This window comes from Nicotiana tomentosiformis, chromosome 5 (genome assembly GCF_000390325.3).
Source record: "Nicotiana tomentosiformis chromosome 5, ASM39032v3, whole genome shotgun sequence".
Taxonomy (NCBI): domain Eukaryota; kingdom Viridiplantae; phylum Streptophyta; class Magnoliopsida; order Solanales; family Solanaceae; genus Nicotiana; species Nicotiana tomentosiformis.
In genome coordinates this window covers 98,722,788-98,741,206 of record NC_090816.1, presented here as the reverse complement: position 1 = coordinate 98,741,206, position 18,419 = coordinate 98,722,788, and positions in this window count along the sequence as shown.

The window sequence follows — 18,419 nt, the reverse complement described above, 5'->3', positions numbered from 1 at the left end:
TGTGGGATTAAGGTTGGCATATGCAAGGTTACTGTTTAGCTTTGAAAGTGAGGTCATAAATTCTTAGAGGGTATGAACAGTTTTTGATGTTTATATGAATGCTATAACTATTTGGTATTGCGTGAGTAGAGTGTACATTTCAAAAGGGCGCACTATGTTTTAAATTATGGATATTTCATAGGTATTGCGACACTCTCCTGGTTGATCGACTGCTGATTTTAAGACGCTGCTATGTGGAACAAAAGAATGGGAGAAGTATTCCTCGTGGGATGATCATATAAGAGAAATGTGTTAGACATTCGGGCGGTGGAGATGGGACCAGAAATGGTGGTTCGCGTGTTCTAGGGATTTGGAGATTAGGAGTTGTCAGGAGCAGATTGTTTCATGGCGGTGGACTGTGAAGTCGTGGCCGAAGCTAGCTAGATGATAGTATGTATTATGATTCAGTCGTTGTGGACTTTCAGAGGGTTATTTTTTTATTTGTGGGTGACCAGAGTTGATTTGGGGGTCCATTGATAGGCCCAATTAGGATGTGTATTCTACACCAAGCCGGAATGGTTGGCTCCATACTGCTATTGTTGAGGCATTTGCCATTCGGTTGATGTTGAACTTATTTGTGTTTTGAAATGATCTGTGAGTTACTCCTTTATGCTACGAGGAGTTGTGATTCATTGGTTATGTGCACAGATGGTGCGGTTCTATTGGGGGCTTCGTGGCGGAATTCAAGCGAGATGTGTATTTGGATATTGCATGATCGACTGTGTAATGGTTATATTTTTTCAGGTTTCGTGTGGCATTTTTGTCATTTGCCTCTCCGTCGTTATTGATTTTTAGCAGGGTGACTCGAGGTAGATAATATGGACCAGCGTTTGGACGGGGTCGCGCATTGCAGCGGAGTTATGTTAAGGTATGAAACTTGTGTTAGAATCGTGTGATGGTTCTATGATGTGTGCTGGATTTTTAGCATTTCTTTGTGGCGGTACTTATTAATCTAGCGGGGCAGTTCTCTCATTTTAGTCATTTTCCATGACTGAGTACATTTGAATTGTTGCGTATTGGTGCACAGATGACACGAGTTGTGGCTCTGTGTTATATTGGTATGACATGTTTGTGGAATAGTTGTGTTTAGTAATATAAGGTCATTAGACCTAAAATGAGTTCAATCAGGTTTGATTATGGTATGTTCGGAAGGATAATATTAAAAGTCGACTTATGAGAGGATCATGGCTCTGGTTGGGGCGAGAGAGCTCCACGGCTTGTTGATCTGGTAAGTGGTCATGAAATTTCGCGTGTTTCTTTTATTATCAACAGTGTACGAAGGTTTTGGGATGAGGTTTGGTTCAATATGAGTTTAATACTAGTATTTGGTTAGTTTTGGAGTAGTTAGTGTGATCAGGAATGGTGCTACAAGCATGCGAGTTGTGTAATATGTTAGGTGATTATGTCCGTGGTTACGGTTATGGTTATGGCTAGATACAGCTTGTTCAGACTCATACAGTGTGTAAATGTAAGATTCGTGTCTTGAAAGAAATTCTTAAGGCTGGAAATTAAATTCCAAGGTTTATGGGCTAAGGTTAAATCAATGATTTTCAGTTGTATTGTGTTGTCAAGCCTATATGGAATAGGGTGACGTAGGTTCACCCCCGGGTATGCGCGTGGTAAGGTGGAATAGAGATTTGAAGGTTAAGAACAACTCTTGGCATGTTCGAGAACGAACATATATTTAAGTGGGGGAGAATTAACGATCCGGCCGGTCATTTTGAGTATCACAACCATGTTTCCCAATTTACTGCTCAATTTGTGCTTTATAGATATTGTATGACTTATCGGGTTAGTTAGATCGGTCCCGGAGAGAATTTAGAGTGAAATGAAACACTTAGTCTCTTAAATGGAAAGCTTAAGTTGGAAAAGTTGACCGGATATTGATCTATGTGTAAAAGACCTCAAATTCGAATTTTGATGATTCCAGTAGCTCCGTATGTTGATTTTGTACTTAGGAGCGTGTTCGGAAAGTTATTTGGAGGTCCATAGTGGAATTAGGCTTGAAATGGCGAAAGTTGAATTTTTGGAAAGTTTGACCAGGGGGTTGACTTTTGATATCAGGGTCGGAATCCAATTCTGGAAATTGGATAGGCCCATAATGTGAAATGTGACTTGCGTGCAAAATTTGAGGTCAATCAGACGTAATTTGATAGGTTTCGGCATCGGTTGTGGAAGTTGAAGTTTCAAAGTTCATAGATTTTGATTTGAGGTGCGATTCGTCATTTTGATGTTGTTTAATATGATTTGAGGCCTCGAGTAGGTCTGTGTTATGTTATGGAACTTGTTGGTATGTTCGGACGGGGTCCAGAGGGGCTCGGGTGAGTTTCGGATGGTTAACGAATCAAATTCGGTCTTAGAAGAAATCTGGAAAGATTCTATCTTCTGGTGTGATCGCACATGGGAGAAATTAGCCGCAGGTGCAGTGCTGCAGATGCGGCTCATTTTACTCCGAAGCGGAGCTGGGCTGGCCTGGGCAAGCGCAATTGCGAGGGAGTTAACCGCATCTGCGAGCCCGTAGGCGCGAACGAGGCTCCGCAGATGCGGAGTTGAGCGAGAGGCAAATCCGCAGGTGCGGACCATTGAGAGCAGAAGCGCGACCGCAGGTGCGGTCTTAGGCATCACAGAAGCGATCATGGCTGGCCAAGCTGTTCTCGCATAAGCGATATGTTTCCTGCAGAAGCAAAGGTCGCAGATGCGACCTCTTCTCCGCAAGTGCGGATTGACTGGACAGAACCCTTTAAGTTCAAGGGTTCGTGATTTTTCACCATTTTCGGATTTTGGCACTCGGTCTGGGCGATTTTGGAGAGGAAAGTTTCCACACAACTTGGGGTAAGTGTTCTGGACTCCCTTGTGATTATATTTCATGAATTAGTCTTCATTTTTGGGGTAAGATTATCGAATCTTCAAGAGAAATCGAAGGAAATTCCTATAATTTCATAATACAAATTTTTGCGTTTTAAACACCGATTTGTAGTCAGAATTGAGTAAAATTAGTATGGTTGAACTTGTAATTGGATGGGTTGTCATATTTTGTGAGTTTTATCGGATTTCGAGATGAGGGCCCCACAAGCAATTTTTGGAGTGTAATTTCGGATTTTGTGGGAAAGCATTACAATTTTGATATGGAATTAATTCCTATAAATTGTGTGGACTGAATCAAATTAATTGTGACTAGATTTGAGCCGTTCGGAAGTTGTTACGCGTATAATAGAATTTCTGGAGCATTGTTTAGCTTGCTCGACATTAGATTCAGCTTGTTCGAGGTAAGTAACTCTTCTAATCTTGGAGCTGAGGGTATGAACCTTGAATAAATGTATTATGTGAATTATTGGGAGGTGACGCACATGCTAGGTGACGGGCGTGTGGGCGTGCACCACAAGAAATTGTGACATAATTATTTCCGTGGAATTTTATAGTCAAATTATCTTGGCATTTTCTATGGGACCCACAGAGGTCATATTGCTATGAATTATTTGTTTTAAATTGAAAATTTCTACTCAGTCATATTCATGTCATTACATATCATATCTCAATCTCTGTTATTATTTATTGATACATCATATCATCATTTTTGGGCTATTTTCATGACATTGTGAGCCCATGAGAGAGAGCTTGGAAAGATTGATGACTGAGTGAGGCCGAAGGCCTGATTGTGAGGATTATTATGTGGATCGGGGTTGCCCTCCTGCAGCAGGCCTTATAGGCTTTATTATAGCACGTGAGTTGTCCGTGCGGATCCAGATATTATTATAGCGCGTGATATGTCCGTGCGGATCCAGATATTATTATAGCACGTGAGTTGTCCGTGCAGATTATAGCGCTTGGGCTGAAGGAGCCCCTCCGAAGTCTGAACACCCCCAGTGAGCGCAGGTACCTACTGAGTGCGATTGTCGAGTGCCGAGTGCGAGTGCGGAGCAATTAAGAGAACTGAGTGACTGTGAGGACTGAGTGACTAGGAGGACTGAGTGAAATGATACTTTGAGAGTATGCATATGATTTTATCTCCGAGTTGCATCGCATTGACATGTACACATAACATACAGGCATAGAGATGTATTTTCCTCATATTGTTTTGTATCACATCATTCATGATTTCTCACACATGTTGACAGATGGGCATAGTGATGCATTTGTTTTACATGGGTTATCTGGAAAGAAAATGAAACATCTCATTTAATTTTGAAAGGAATTTGGGAAAATTATTATTTTCAAACTTATTCATATTTTTGGAAACTTCGGTAAACGATTTGGGTTTTTCACTGATGTACTTTAAAGGAAGAACTATTTTTAAAAATCATGATTTAGTTGAGCATTTTTTTTCTGAGTTTCTTCTTGTATTATTTGCTTTACGTTGTTATGGACTGTGGTGCACTATTGGTTTTGGACCCGACCTTGGTAAAGGCTCGTCATTACTTTCAACCTAAGGCTAGGTTTGTTACTTACTCAGTACATGGGGTCGGTTGTACTGATACTATACTTCTGCACATTGCGTGTAGATGATGGCTGTTGTTGTTGCTGTGCTCGATGGTTGCCGGATTTGAAGATGTACCTGTGTTCTTATGGTTGCTGCCTCTTGTTCATGGTAGCCTTAGATTATAAAAACTCTGTTTATGTATCTTTTCAAACAGAAGATGTATTTACTTCATATCAGCTTTGTAAATTCTATTCTTAGAAGCTCATGATTTATACTACCAGTTCTTGGGGAATGTATAAGATTAAGATCTTTATTTACTTAAATTGCTTTAATAATTGTTATTGGAATTGGATAGTGAAAGTTGGCTTACCTAGCGGGTTGGGTTAGGTGCCATTACGACTAGTTGAATTTTGGGTCGTGACTTGACCCCACGTCACCCTATCCCATATAGGCCTGATAACACCACATAACTGAAATTTCTTAATTCAACCTAGCCCACAAGCCTTAGAATCCAATTTCCAACATCCGAAATTTCTTATAAGATCTGAAGCCCGCAACCTACACATTGTATAAGTCTAAACAAGCTGTACCAAAATCCATAACCATAACTCAAATAATCAAAACTCAAATACCACGTTGCTTAAATGCTCGAAGCAAAGATTTCTAATCACAGTAGCTGCTCAAATCAACCCAATACCGGTAACCACCTCATATCAAACAAAGCCTCGTTCTAAACCTTCACACACTGCCAATGATGAAAGAAACATGCAAAACTCATAACCATTCATCAGATCGACAAGTCATGGTACTCCATCTCTTTCGACAGGAACTATAGTAAATTTCTAAGCCGGCTTTCGATATTATCCTTCCAACCATGCTGTAATCAATTCCGATAGTATCCATTCTAGGTCTGACGACTTTATCTTATCAAATACCAGCTACTCAACTGACATGCCACACCAATACTATCTAAAGCTACAACCCGTGCACCAATAAGCAACATTCCAAATGTACTCAATAATGGAAAAATGACTCAAACAAGAGAACTATCCCGCAAGATCGACGGTTACCACCCCAACGCAATTCTAAGAGCCCATCTCACACCGTAGAACCATAACACACGAATCTAACACCAAGGATCATATTTCCACATAACTCTGCTGCAATGCGCGACCCTATCCAAATATTGGTCCATATGAAATACCTCAAGTCACCCTACTCAAAATCAATAACCACGCGCAATCCGACATCAAGTACTCAAAGTGCATTACCATAACCACAGAGAAGCAGATGACACAATGCCACGCAAAACCCAAAATAACATAACCCATACGCCATCAACCATGCAATACTCAATTACTCATCTCGCTCAAATTCTGCTATAACGCCCAAATAGAACCGCAGCTGGTGTGCATATAACCAACGGATCACAACTCCTCGTAGCATAGAAGAGTAACTCACAGATCATTTCCGACCACGAATAAGTTCAATAACAACCAAATTGTACTTCTCTCAACAATAGCAGTGTGGAGCCAACCAATCCGGCTTGGTGTAGAATACACATCCTAATTGGGCCTACCAATGGACCCCCAAATCAACTCCGGCCACCCATAAATAGATAAATAACCCTCCAAAAGCCCACAATGACTGAATCATAACACATACTATCATCTCGCTAGCTTCAGCCACGACTTCACAGTCTACAACCATGAAATAGTCCACTCGTGAGAACTCCCAGTCTCCAAATCCATAGAACACACGAATCACCATTTCTGATTCCATCTCCACCACTCGAATGTCTAACACATCTCTCATACACGATCATCCCACGAGCAATACTTCTAAAATTCTTCCGTGCCACATAGCCAAATTTGAATATCAACAGTCGATCAACCAGGAGAGTGTCGCAATACTAGTGAAGTATCCCTAAATCAAAACACATTGCCCCTTCTGAAATGTATACTCTCATCAAGCCATACCTAATAGTAATATCACTTACCTAGTCATCTGAAACCTTCCATTCTACCTACGAAATCTCAATCACGTAAATCTTAATTATGACCTCCCCTTCCAAACAGAATTGTGATCCCGCTCACATAAATCTCAATCCTAAACAACACACCGCATATACCATGTCATCATATAAAAAAATACGAGAACTTCATAGTCCACTCCGAGTCACAAGCAACTACATACTCAATTAGACAAGGACCTTCCATTTGATTTCATCTAGGAGAAATTCACTATACACCACGTGCTCCTCATGCCAACAGGAAATATACCCCTCGAACTTTGGTAAAAACCATTGAGAACTCTTCGAAACCCATTCGCACATAACCAAGCTATCTGAACCGAATCTCTCTAACTCAACCCAGCCATGCAGGTTGCCAAGACCCAAGAGCATTGCCATGAAACACCTGTAGAGACTAGCCACATCATAAGTACCCAAAGAACCGATCATACCCATTACTGTGCCAACCCAGATTACTACCAAGTTGTCCTATTTCTCCAATTCCTTTCTAAATTGCCTTCAAATTGATACTTCTCCTTGCTAAAACACCATGATCCCTAACAAAAATTCACCACACAAGAGACCCTAGTATAAAACCACCACGTCCTATGGCCCATAAGCTGCTGACTTCCCTCTAAAGCACCCCAAAGAACCACAACCGAGATACCCACTCTAAAGAGACCTTATGTGAACCTAAAAATGTTTCTTTCACCTTCTTGATGCCGAAATGCATAATCCACAATGGTATAAAAATGCCACAAGTCTCGACACCATCCGATGTAAATTTCAGTTTTCTAACCATATACAAATCTTGAAAATTTCAAACTGCTACATATAAATCTTGAATCCATTAGAACCATTCTCGAGAGTCATCCACTCTACTCAAATCTCAATTGAACCGACCAAATGGACCGAACGACATGTGCCCCATTAGTACACCAACACTCAAGGGAGTAGTCCACACTCCTAAGCAATCAAGCAAATTCCTACTCCATGTACCCTACATCCTTCGCGAATAACCACTCAATTATTTTATGATTACCATATACCCATAGAGCGTAATACAATCTGTATCCAGAAATTTCTTTACCCGAGTCATCCTCGATCTCGACCTCTGCAAGTCATAGCTGATTCACCACTATACCCCGGATCGAAACCAATATAACACATAACTATGCAAATAACTCGTCGATAGCATACTCCCCCACTTGGCTCAAAGCCATAGAACAAAATGGTCAATTACATCACGATACCCATACTCTATTATTGCCAGAATCCTGCACTGAAATTCAACTAAATCCTTCGCAAGCCCATGTAACACAAACCATATAATACCTCAAATCGTCTGCAAATCTCGCATTCACCCTTGTAATAGTCAAGCCAACTCCCACAAGCGATCCAAACTCAAATTATAACATATATCATTCACTGGTAAAAGAGAACTCTCTACAAAACATTATAAGGACCACACAACCTCAGGACACCTTGCAGGAGATAACCTACCTGTTTTGCCTCAAACTAACATCTCTTTATACCTTTCCACAGTCACGACTACTATGCAATCACTTAATCTTCTTGATTCTGAACTCATCAACAAGACATGAGAATCTACTTCACTCCATAACTGAACAACATGAGAGATCCCTTAACACACCTATAGCTCGAGACCATACGCCATACCAAGACAGAAATCAACACCCCACAGTCCTTGCTACATCTCAAGTAAACTCTTCTCGTCACATTCAAACAATCTGAACACATTTCGCAGTCTCATCATACTCACCCTATAGTCATCCAATCACAAATTCCTCGAACAGGGACACTACCGTACATATAAGTCCCACAAACATGTATTCACATACGAATGCGTGGAAGGGATTTAAAGAGTTACGCTTCAAGCTCAATCAATGCCGCACGATAAAGAAAGAAAGATGGGAAGTATATCCTAAATGTCCTGTAGCCTCTCGAAGATAGGTATGGACGTCATCATACCGATATGCAAGACTCTACTAGACACTTGCTCATGACTTGTAGAACCTATGAACCTACAGCTCTGATACCACCTTGTCACGACCCAAAATCCGACTAGTCGTGATGGCACCTAACCCAACCCGCTAGGTAAGCCAATTAGCCTCTAACCAATTCCTATAACAATTAATAAAGCAATTAAATAAAGAAATATCTGAATCGAATACATTTCCCCAAGAACTGGTAGTACAAATCATGAGCTTCTAAGAATAGAGTTTACAAAGCTGAAATGAAATAAATACATCGTCTGTTTGGAAAGTACATAAACAGAGTTTTACAGATCTAAAGCTACCACGAACAAGAGGCAGGTACAACCGGGACGCAAGTACATCTTCAATCCAGCTCCCATCGAACACAGCGACATTAGCAACCAACATTTGCACGCAATGTGTAGAAGTGTAGTATAAGTACAACTGACCCCATGTACTCAATAAGTAACAAACCTAACCTTAGGTTGAAAGTAGTGACGAGCTTGTACCAAGGTCGGGTCCCAACTTCAATAACCAACAATAGTTCATAACAACACAAAACAAGTAATACCATAAGTAACTCAACAATCAAATGCTAAACAAAATAACATGATTTCTGAAAATAGTTCTGCCTTTCAAGTACTTCAATGAAAACCCAAATCGTTTACCAGAGTTACCAAACAATAATAATAAATAAGATATTTCATTTTTTTTCCAGATAACCAGTGTAAAACAAATGTATCACTATGCCCATCTGTCAACATGTATGAGAAATCATGAATGATGTAATACACATGAGGAAAATACATCTCGATGCATGTATGTCATGTGTGTATGTCAATGCAATGTATCTCAGAGATGAACTCACGTACTTACACTCTCAGAGTACTCAATCTCACTCTCTCATTCTATCTCACTATACTCAGTACACTCAATCACTCAACGCTGTACAACACCCTCTGCGGCGTGCAGCCCGGTCCATATATGACCATAAGGCCCGTTGCGACGTATAACTCAATCCACATATATTTAGTCGACTGCGCTCATTGGGGGTGTGCAGACTCGGGAGGGGCTCCTTCAGCCCAAGCGCTATATTGCTGCAGCGTGCAGCCCGATCCTATATTGTTGCGGCATGCAACCCGATCCAATATTGTTGTGGCGTGCAACCTGATCTAGTAATATATATATATAGCCCGAAGGCTTGTTGTGGCGTGCAACCCGATCCATATAAAATATAATCAATATAATATGTTGTGGCATGCAACCCGATCCCAAAATATCACTCTCACTCTGGCCCTCGGCTTCACTTAGTCATCAATATCTCTAGTCTCGCTCACGGGCTCACAATGTCATGAAACTAGCCCTACAACAATGATATGATGTATCAATAAACAAAAACTGCGACTGAGATATAATATGAATGTATGAATATGACTGAGTACGATGTATCAATGAAATCAGTGAGATGACAGCAAGAAACGACCATTGTGGGTCCTAACAATATCAGCATAAAGCCTAAGCATGATATTTAGCATGATTGACAACTCAGTTACTTTATCACATAGTGATAACATAAATATCAACAAAATAGGGCCACTATACAGTGCAATGGAAATAACAGAATCACAATTCACAGGGTGCATGCCCACACGCCCGTCACCTAGCATGTGCGTCACCTCAATACCAATCACATAACATGTATTTCGGGGTTTCATACCCTCATTACTAAGATTAGAAGAGTTACTTACCTCGAACTAGCCAATAACAATGTCGAGCAAGCCAAGCAGTGCTCCAAAGATTCCATCACGCGCGTTTCGACCTCCGAATGGCTCGAAACTAACCAAAAACAACTCAAATACATCAAACAATGCTAAAGGAACCAATCCCGATTGAAAAGATCAAATCTTGAATCAAAACCCAAAATCGGCCAAAATACACCCGAGCCCACACCTCGAAATCCGATAAAGCTCACAAAATCTGACAACCCATTAAATTACGAGTCCAACCATACTAGTTTCACTCAAATCTGACACCAATTTGATGTTCAAAACTCAAAACTTCAAATTATGAAACTTTAGGCCAAAACCTCCAATTTCCTCTTTAAAATTCATCAACCAAAAGCTAAAATCGAAGATAGATTCATGAAATATAACCAAAATCGAGTAGAGAACACTTACCCCAATTCATATGGTGAAAATTGCTCCAAACATCGCCTTAATCCGAGCTTGGGAATGTTTAAATGAAGCCAAAATCGCGAACCCTTGTATTTATCATTCTGCGCTCAACTCACCGCATATGCGCCTTCGCAAATGTGAAGCAATAACCGCTTCTGTGGAACTCTGCTCCCAGAAATATTTTTGCTCCCGCGACCCCTTCCTCGCTTTTGCGACTATCGCACCTGTGCAAACCAGCCACATGTGTGGCCACACCAGAACCAGCCATAGAAACATGAAGAAAATGATCCTAAATCAATCCGAAACACGCCTAAGCCACTCGGGATCCCACACGAATATACCAACAAGTTCAATAACATAACACGAACCTATTCTAGGCCTCAAATTATGCATAATCGCATCGAAACGATGAATCGCACATCAACTCGAAATCTATGAACTTTGAAACTTCAATTTTCACACCTGATGCCGAAACCTAACGAATTACGTCTGATTGACCTCAAAATTTGTACACACATTAAATTTCACATTACGGACCTATTCCAATTTCCAGAATCAAATTCCGATCCCGATATCAAAAAGTCAACCCCCCGGTCATACTTCCCAAAAATTCAACTTTCGCCATTTCGAGTAAATTCCACTACGGACCTCCGAATCACAATCCGGACGCGCTCCTAAGTCCAAAATCACCCAACGAAGCTAACGGAACCATCAAAACTCCGTTGCTGGTTCAAACTCATAAAAATTCAAACTTGGTCTACTCTCCCAATTTAAAGCTTCGACAATGAAATCCATTCTTCCAATTCGATTCCGAATAACCTAAAAATCAAAATCGATGATTCACATAAGTCATAATGCAACATACGGAGCTACTCATGCCCATAAACTACCGAGCGAAGTGCAAATGCTCAAAACAGCAGATTGGGTCGTTACAATTAGACTTCTAGTTAAACCTTATTCTACTAACTCTATAAATATCAGTTTTGTTCTCTTTTACAGGTGGTGCACACATACTGAAGTTAAGCACAAATTGAGAGCAAAATAGCAAGGCATTTTGTGAGCAATTCCTGTGAAATTTAAGAATGCGATCTTGAAGCTACACGAACCAGATTGAAGAACCAGCTCAATAAAGAGTTTTATGTCTCTTTCTTTATTTCTAGTTCAAAGTATAGTAGGCGTTTTTAGTTGTACCTTTCAGCTTTCTAAGAAGCAAATTGTACTAGGTACCTGAGTTGTATCTTTCAAGTTAGAGTTAACTTGAAGTAGTCGCAACATCCCATAGCGTGTTGCTATAAGGGTTAGACTTAATCCTTAGGTTTGCAAGAGGTTGTAAACTCTAGTTGTATTATTCAAGTTAGAGTTAACTTGAAGTAATCGCAACAGCCAGTGGCTGGTTGCTACAAGGGTTAGAGGTAATCCTTAGGTTTGCAAGAGTTTTCAAACTTTGTTATTGGCTCAGAGTTGTAGTGAAGTGCTTAGGGAAAATCCTACTGGTGATAAGTCATGATTTTTTCACCTTTTGAGCCGGGTGTTTTCCACGTAAAAATCCTTGTGTTCTTTACTTTCTGCATTATTTATTCAGCAACTGTAGTATAAGGAACACATTGAAGAAACAAGTCCTTCGATAATCCAGTACACGCAAAAATTGGGCACCACACAAATCACCCCCTCTTGTGTGGTATTGAAGTATAAAATGTCACAGAGGTGAGATCATTGGGTTGGAAAGGTAGGTAAGACTAATTCTCACTCTATTGAGAATGTGTACTTGATAGATGGACTGAAGTACAGGTTCATTAGGTTATAAAACCTATACCAAATGCTTTGTGATTAATCTTTCCATTGACAAGATAGTTTTGTAGGGAAAAAGAATGAAGAAAATATATGTTGTGGATCTGTCCATGATTTTAGATAATGAATTCACTTTCTTAAGTGTGTTGGATAATGATCCCCTCCCTTGTCACAAAATACTTGGACATGCCAGTCAAAGCCAACTCAACAAACTAGTCTCCAAGGACTTGGTAATAGGGCTGATTAACATTAAGTTCAAGGAAGATAAATTTTGTGAGGCTTGTGTAAGGGCGAAGCATGTAAGATCCTATTTCAAAAGCAAGAAAATGGTAAGCACCACTAGGACGATGGAACGGATCCATATGGATCTCTGTGGACCAATGAGAACATTGAGCAGATGTGGTAAGAGATATATTATGGTGCTTGTTTATGATTACTCTAGGTTTACTTGGACATTATTTTTAACATCTAAGGATAAAGCATTTGACATGTTCACTTCTTTTGTTAGAAAAATTCAGAAATGATTAGGTAATCAACTTGCATCAATTAGATCTGAACATGGTACTGAATTTGAGAATGCTAAATTTGGTGAATTTTATGATGAGCATGGCATAAATCATAATTGTTTTGCTCTTATCACTCCACAACAAAATGGAGTAGTTGAAAGAAAGAATAGGACATTGGAAGAAATGGCTAGGACTACGCTTCTTTCTAGTAATTGCCCCATAGTTTCTGGGCAAAAGTTGTGAACACTGCATGCTAAATCATAAATAGGTGCATGACTACACCTCTTGTTGAGAAGACTCCCTATGATTTACTTAAAGGGAGAAAGCCAAATATATCCCATCTTAGGGCATTTGGATGCAAGTGCTTTGTGCACAACAATTGTAAAGACTCCCTAGGTAAGTTTGATCCCAGAAGTGATGAGGGAGTATTCTTTGGATATTCTTTACATAGTAAAGCTTATAAGATTTATAACAAAAGAACTATGTGTTTAGAAGAAAGTGTACATGTGGTTTTTGACGAAACTAACATTCTTTCCGAGAGGCAGGAACATGATGATGAAGCAATTGGGCTGGTAAAAAACTCAAATGAAACCACAGCCTAGACTGAAGCTGCACCAGAGGAAGGAACATGCCCTTCCACCCAAGGCAACCTGGAAGGGGGAACTGAACAAAGAGGAATTGATCTTCAAACCTCGAGGGAATCTGTCCATGAACCTGTTCCTCAGCAACAAAATATTGAAGGAACATCTAGGGGAAACTAGCTGGTTATGAAACCTTACAAGTATCAAAGTTCTCATCCCATTGAGTACATAATTACTGATCCAACCACTGGAATCAAAACCAAATCTTCTTTGAAGAATTTTTGTGCTTTTGATACTTTTTTTATCTCTTATTGAACCTAAAATGTTGTTGAGGCTTTGCATTATGCTAACTGGGTGAATGTGATGCAAGATGAACTCAACCAATTTGAGAGAAGTCAAGTTGGGCATCTGGTACCAAGACCCAAGAATGGATCAATAATTGGCACAAAATGGGTCTTCAGAAACAAACTTGATGAAGATGGAATAGTTACAAGAAAAATAGGCAAGATTGGTGGTTCAAGGATATAGTTAAGATGAGGGCATAGACTATGATGAGACTTTTGCTCCAGTTGCAAGATTGGAAGAAATTAGACTCATTATAGCCTTTGCTGCCCACATGGAATTCACTCTCCATCAGATGGATGTCAAGAGTACCTTCCTCAATAGCTATCTAAAGGAAGAAGTGTTTGTCAAGTAACCTCCGGGCTTTGAAAGCAAGGAATGTCCTAATCATGCGTACAAGATTGACAAGGCACTTTATGGGCTCAAGCAGGCTCCAAGAGCATGGCATGAAATATTATCAAAATTCTTGCTTGAGCATGGTTAAAAGAGAGGTAAAATTGACAATACTTTATTCTTCAAAGAAAAAGGTAAAGATCTCTTGGTAGTTCATATATATATTTATGATATAATGATGGGTGAGCTTAATTCTTTTTAGGCTTAACAATTAAATAAAATTCAAATGGAACTATGATCCATCAGCAGACGTATGTGAAAGAGTTGCTTAAAAGGTTTAAAATGGAAGATTCCAAAGAAATTGACACTCCTATTGCAACAACCACAAAATTGGATGTAGATGAACCTGGTTCATCTGTTGATCAGAAGTTGTATAGGGGAATGATTGGCTCCTTGTTATATCTCACTGCTAGCAGAATTGACATTGTTTTCAGTATAGGCCTTTGTGATAGATTTCATGCAAATACAAAGGAGTCTCACCTGACTGCTGTCAAGAGGATCTTGAGATACCTAAAAGGCACTACTGACCTTTATCTATGGTATCCAAAAGGTAGTAATTTCAACTTAGTTGGATATGCTGATGCCGATTATGCAGGTTTTCTTGTGGATTGAAAGAGCACCTCAGGTGTGGCCCAGTTTCTTAGCTCATGTCTTGTGTCTTGGGGCACCAAAAAGCAAAATTGTGTGGCCTTGTCTACTGGTGAAGCTGAGTATGTTGTCGCTGCCTCATGTTGTGCTCAATTGTTATGGATCAAATAGTACTTAATGGACTTTGGAAATGATGTAGGTTCTATTCCCATCTTTTGTGATAACACAAGTGCAATTAGTATGACCAAGAACCCGGTTCATCACAAAAGAATTAAGCACATAGATACTGGGCATCAATTTCAAAGGGATAATTTTGAGAGGTGTTGATCACTGTGGAATTTTGTGCTACTGATAAAGAAATTGCTGATATCTTCACAAAAGATTTGAGTAGGGATCACTTTTAAAGGAATAGGTTAGAATTATGGATGATTAAAATCACCTAAAAGAAACAGGTTCTAACTCAATGATTGGTTAGATAATTTGGAAATTTTGTGAATAATTAGATTAGATATTTCTCAGTCTCATGCTTTTATTAGTATACTCTTGTACGATGTGCTAAAATATCTCACTTATGTCTAATGATATTATCCTTATTGTTTTGAAAAAAATTAGTCTTACATAAGAGAACTTTCGATGAAGAACCTAGTTCATCGAGCTTATAAGGTATGTACTCTACACTCCGCATAATTTGAAATAACTGCATATGGATCATGAATTGAAAAGAGTCCCACTTTATCCCAAACTACTTTTGAACAAATTAGTTACAAACAAACCAGATTCATCAAGAGTCTCACGCGCAATAGTTGCCAAAATATTTGGGGAAGAGTCGAACGTCTTTTCAAACATAAACATCCAATGTGATTAGACTTCTAGACTTTAAAAAGGTGTCATTATACACTCAATCTTTCCCTCTTTAATTTGATCTGACCTTACCCTCTTATCTCAAATTTTTTCGAAAGATGAAAATTTCCAAAACCTCAAAACTCTCTCTATTTCTCTCAAGTTTTTGAACTAATCAAATGGCAAACACCCATGAGAATCTCAAAAACTCTGAAAACCCTACCTCACCACCCAAACCCCCAAGAAAAAACATATCGAAATTATTGCATGCAACACAATGGCCAGTAGAGAACAAGCTAAGAAATTGAGTGCGATGCTACAAGCCAGTAAAGCAGAAGAACCCTAAAAATCCGATGAGTCCATCAAGTTTGCGGCTGAGGAGGAAGAACCAGTTTTATCTGAAATTGAGCAGGTAACTTCTGGGTTAAAAATTTCTGAAGTTGCTTCTAAACTTGCTGAGAATCTTGAAAATAGGTTTGTGTTGGTTGGTACGATTGCTGGTATAGAAACTGGTGGGTCTGGAAAAATTAGTGGTAAAAATGAAAAAAGAAAAAAAAAGCGAGGGTGTCTAAGTAGATGTGTGGGGAAAGGGAGAAGAAAGAGTGGCTGGATCTCTTTCACCCACTCTTGTTAGTTTGACTAAAGAAGCTGGAGCAATGATTGTATTAAGTGAAGAGATTAGTAATAATGAGGAGACTATGAATGAAGGTGTGAGGATAAAATCATAGGAGATAGGTGATGGTTCTGGTGATAGAAGTGTAGCAGATGGGCTGGTTAGGTTAAAGAAACAGTTTCATGAACCAGTTCCTTCTCTTGCTAAAATAAACAAGAGTCCTCATCTGCTACAAAAGGTGTCAAATAGTTATAATCAAAAGAAGAAGAACAAAATTGGAAAGACTATAGGAAAGGGCATGAGTGGCACTAAGAGAAAGAGTGATCCATCTATCCCTATAGAAACTCCTCCCACAAAAGGAAGAACTACAAGGAGTCAGAAGAAGTAGAGTGAGGCCAATGTAAAAAGGGCCTTAGCTGAGAATGCCAAGAAAGTCGCTTAAAGAAATATTGGTAAGCCAAGTGGAGTAGTCCATATTGAGGAGATGAACATGGTTCTTGAAGATGAATATAAGGATGTGGAAGTACCCACACCTAGTGCCAAAATGAGAAAGACTTCTCAAAAGAATTCTCGAGAAACAGAGGTTGAGGCTGAGAGCTCAATTGTGTCTAAAAGAACTAGGTCTGTCAAAAGGAGCAATGAGGCTCAAATAGTGGAAGAAAATGGCTAAGAATGCTGAGATTGAAAGGCTGAAGTAGAGGCTGAGAGAGACTCTCTCAATTGTGAGCTTGCAAAGTAAGAGGAGAATAATGACAGTATTATTCAAGATATGCTGAAACTGCTTCAAGCCAAGAACCAAGAACCTGGTCCTTCCTAGTTTTAAACCATTCCTAAGCCTAGTTTGCAACCAGTAACCCGAGTGGAATGTTTTTTGTTTTTTGTTCTTGATTCTAAGTTTTTATTTATTCTTATGCCTTGTGGTGGGATCTTATCAATCAATGAAATTCACTGCTTTTACTCTAATTGTTTATTGATATTTCTTAGATGGCTAATATCCTTAGATTGAAAAAGAGAAAATTGAATCCATGATTGAATTTGAAGTAGCCTCAGTGGCCATGAGTGATATATGTTATGTGATTACCCAAAAGGTCATCTTTAAATTTAATAATTATTTCAGTGTTCTAAGACCTCGAAAAGCACTATTCATTATTCCTCAACTTGCGTGCGCAATCCGTATAATTTTTTGGAATGTTTTTATGTGACAAATAGATTAAAATGAGAAATAGAGCTTTACAACTCAATTAAGTTGACTATTGTCAATATTTTTAGTAAATGGACCCGGATCAGTATTTTGACAGTTCCGATAGATCCATCTCGTGATTTGGGATTTGGGCGTATGCCCGAAATTTAATTTGAAGGCCCCTAGCTCAAGTTATGGCTATTTGACGGAAACTAAAAATTTAAAGGCTAAGGATTTTCAAAGTTTGACCATTGATTTGACTTTTTGATATCGGGGTCGGATTCCAATTCCGAAAGTTAGAGTAGGTTTGTTATGTCATTTATGACTAGTGTGCAAAATTTGAGGTCAATCGAACTTAATTTGATAGGTTTCGGCATCGAATGTAGAAGTTAAAATTTCTTAGTTTCATTAAGCTTGAATTGGAGTATGATTCGTGGTTTTAGCATTGTTTGATGTGATTTGAGGTTTCGACTAAGTCTGTAATATATTTTGAGACTTGTTGGTATGTTCGGACGGGGTCCCGAATGGCATGGGTGAGTTTCGGGGTGGTTTTGGGTCATTTCTAGTCCATTTTTAGTTGCTAGTTTTTTGCCACGGAGGTATGCATCGCGATAACGAAGAGCAATTTTGTGGTTTGGACACTGTGAATCACGATAGCGGAAGCCATTTCGAGATCGCGTAGAGGAAAATCCTGCTGCACAGACCCGAATTTGGAAGCTTATACCTCTCAATCTATAAGGAATTTGGAGATGATCTAATAATGAAAGTTGTAGCTCTTTGTGTCTAGTTTTCATAAAAGTAAACCATTTGTCATTTGAAGTTATGTACAAAAAGTTATGGTAGATACACTATAGGCTGTTTGGGAGGAGTTTGGAAATCTCTATTGCACAGGGCTTAATTGTGGGAGCTTATATCTCGCAATCTATAAGGAATTGGGAGATGACCGACAA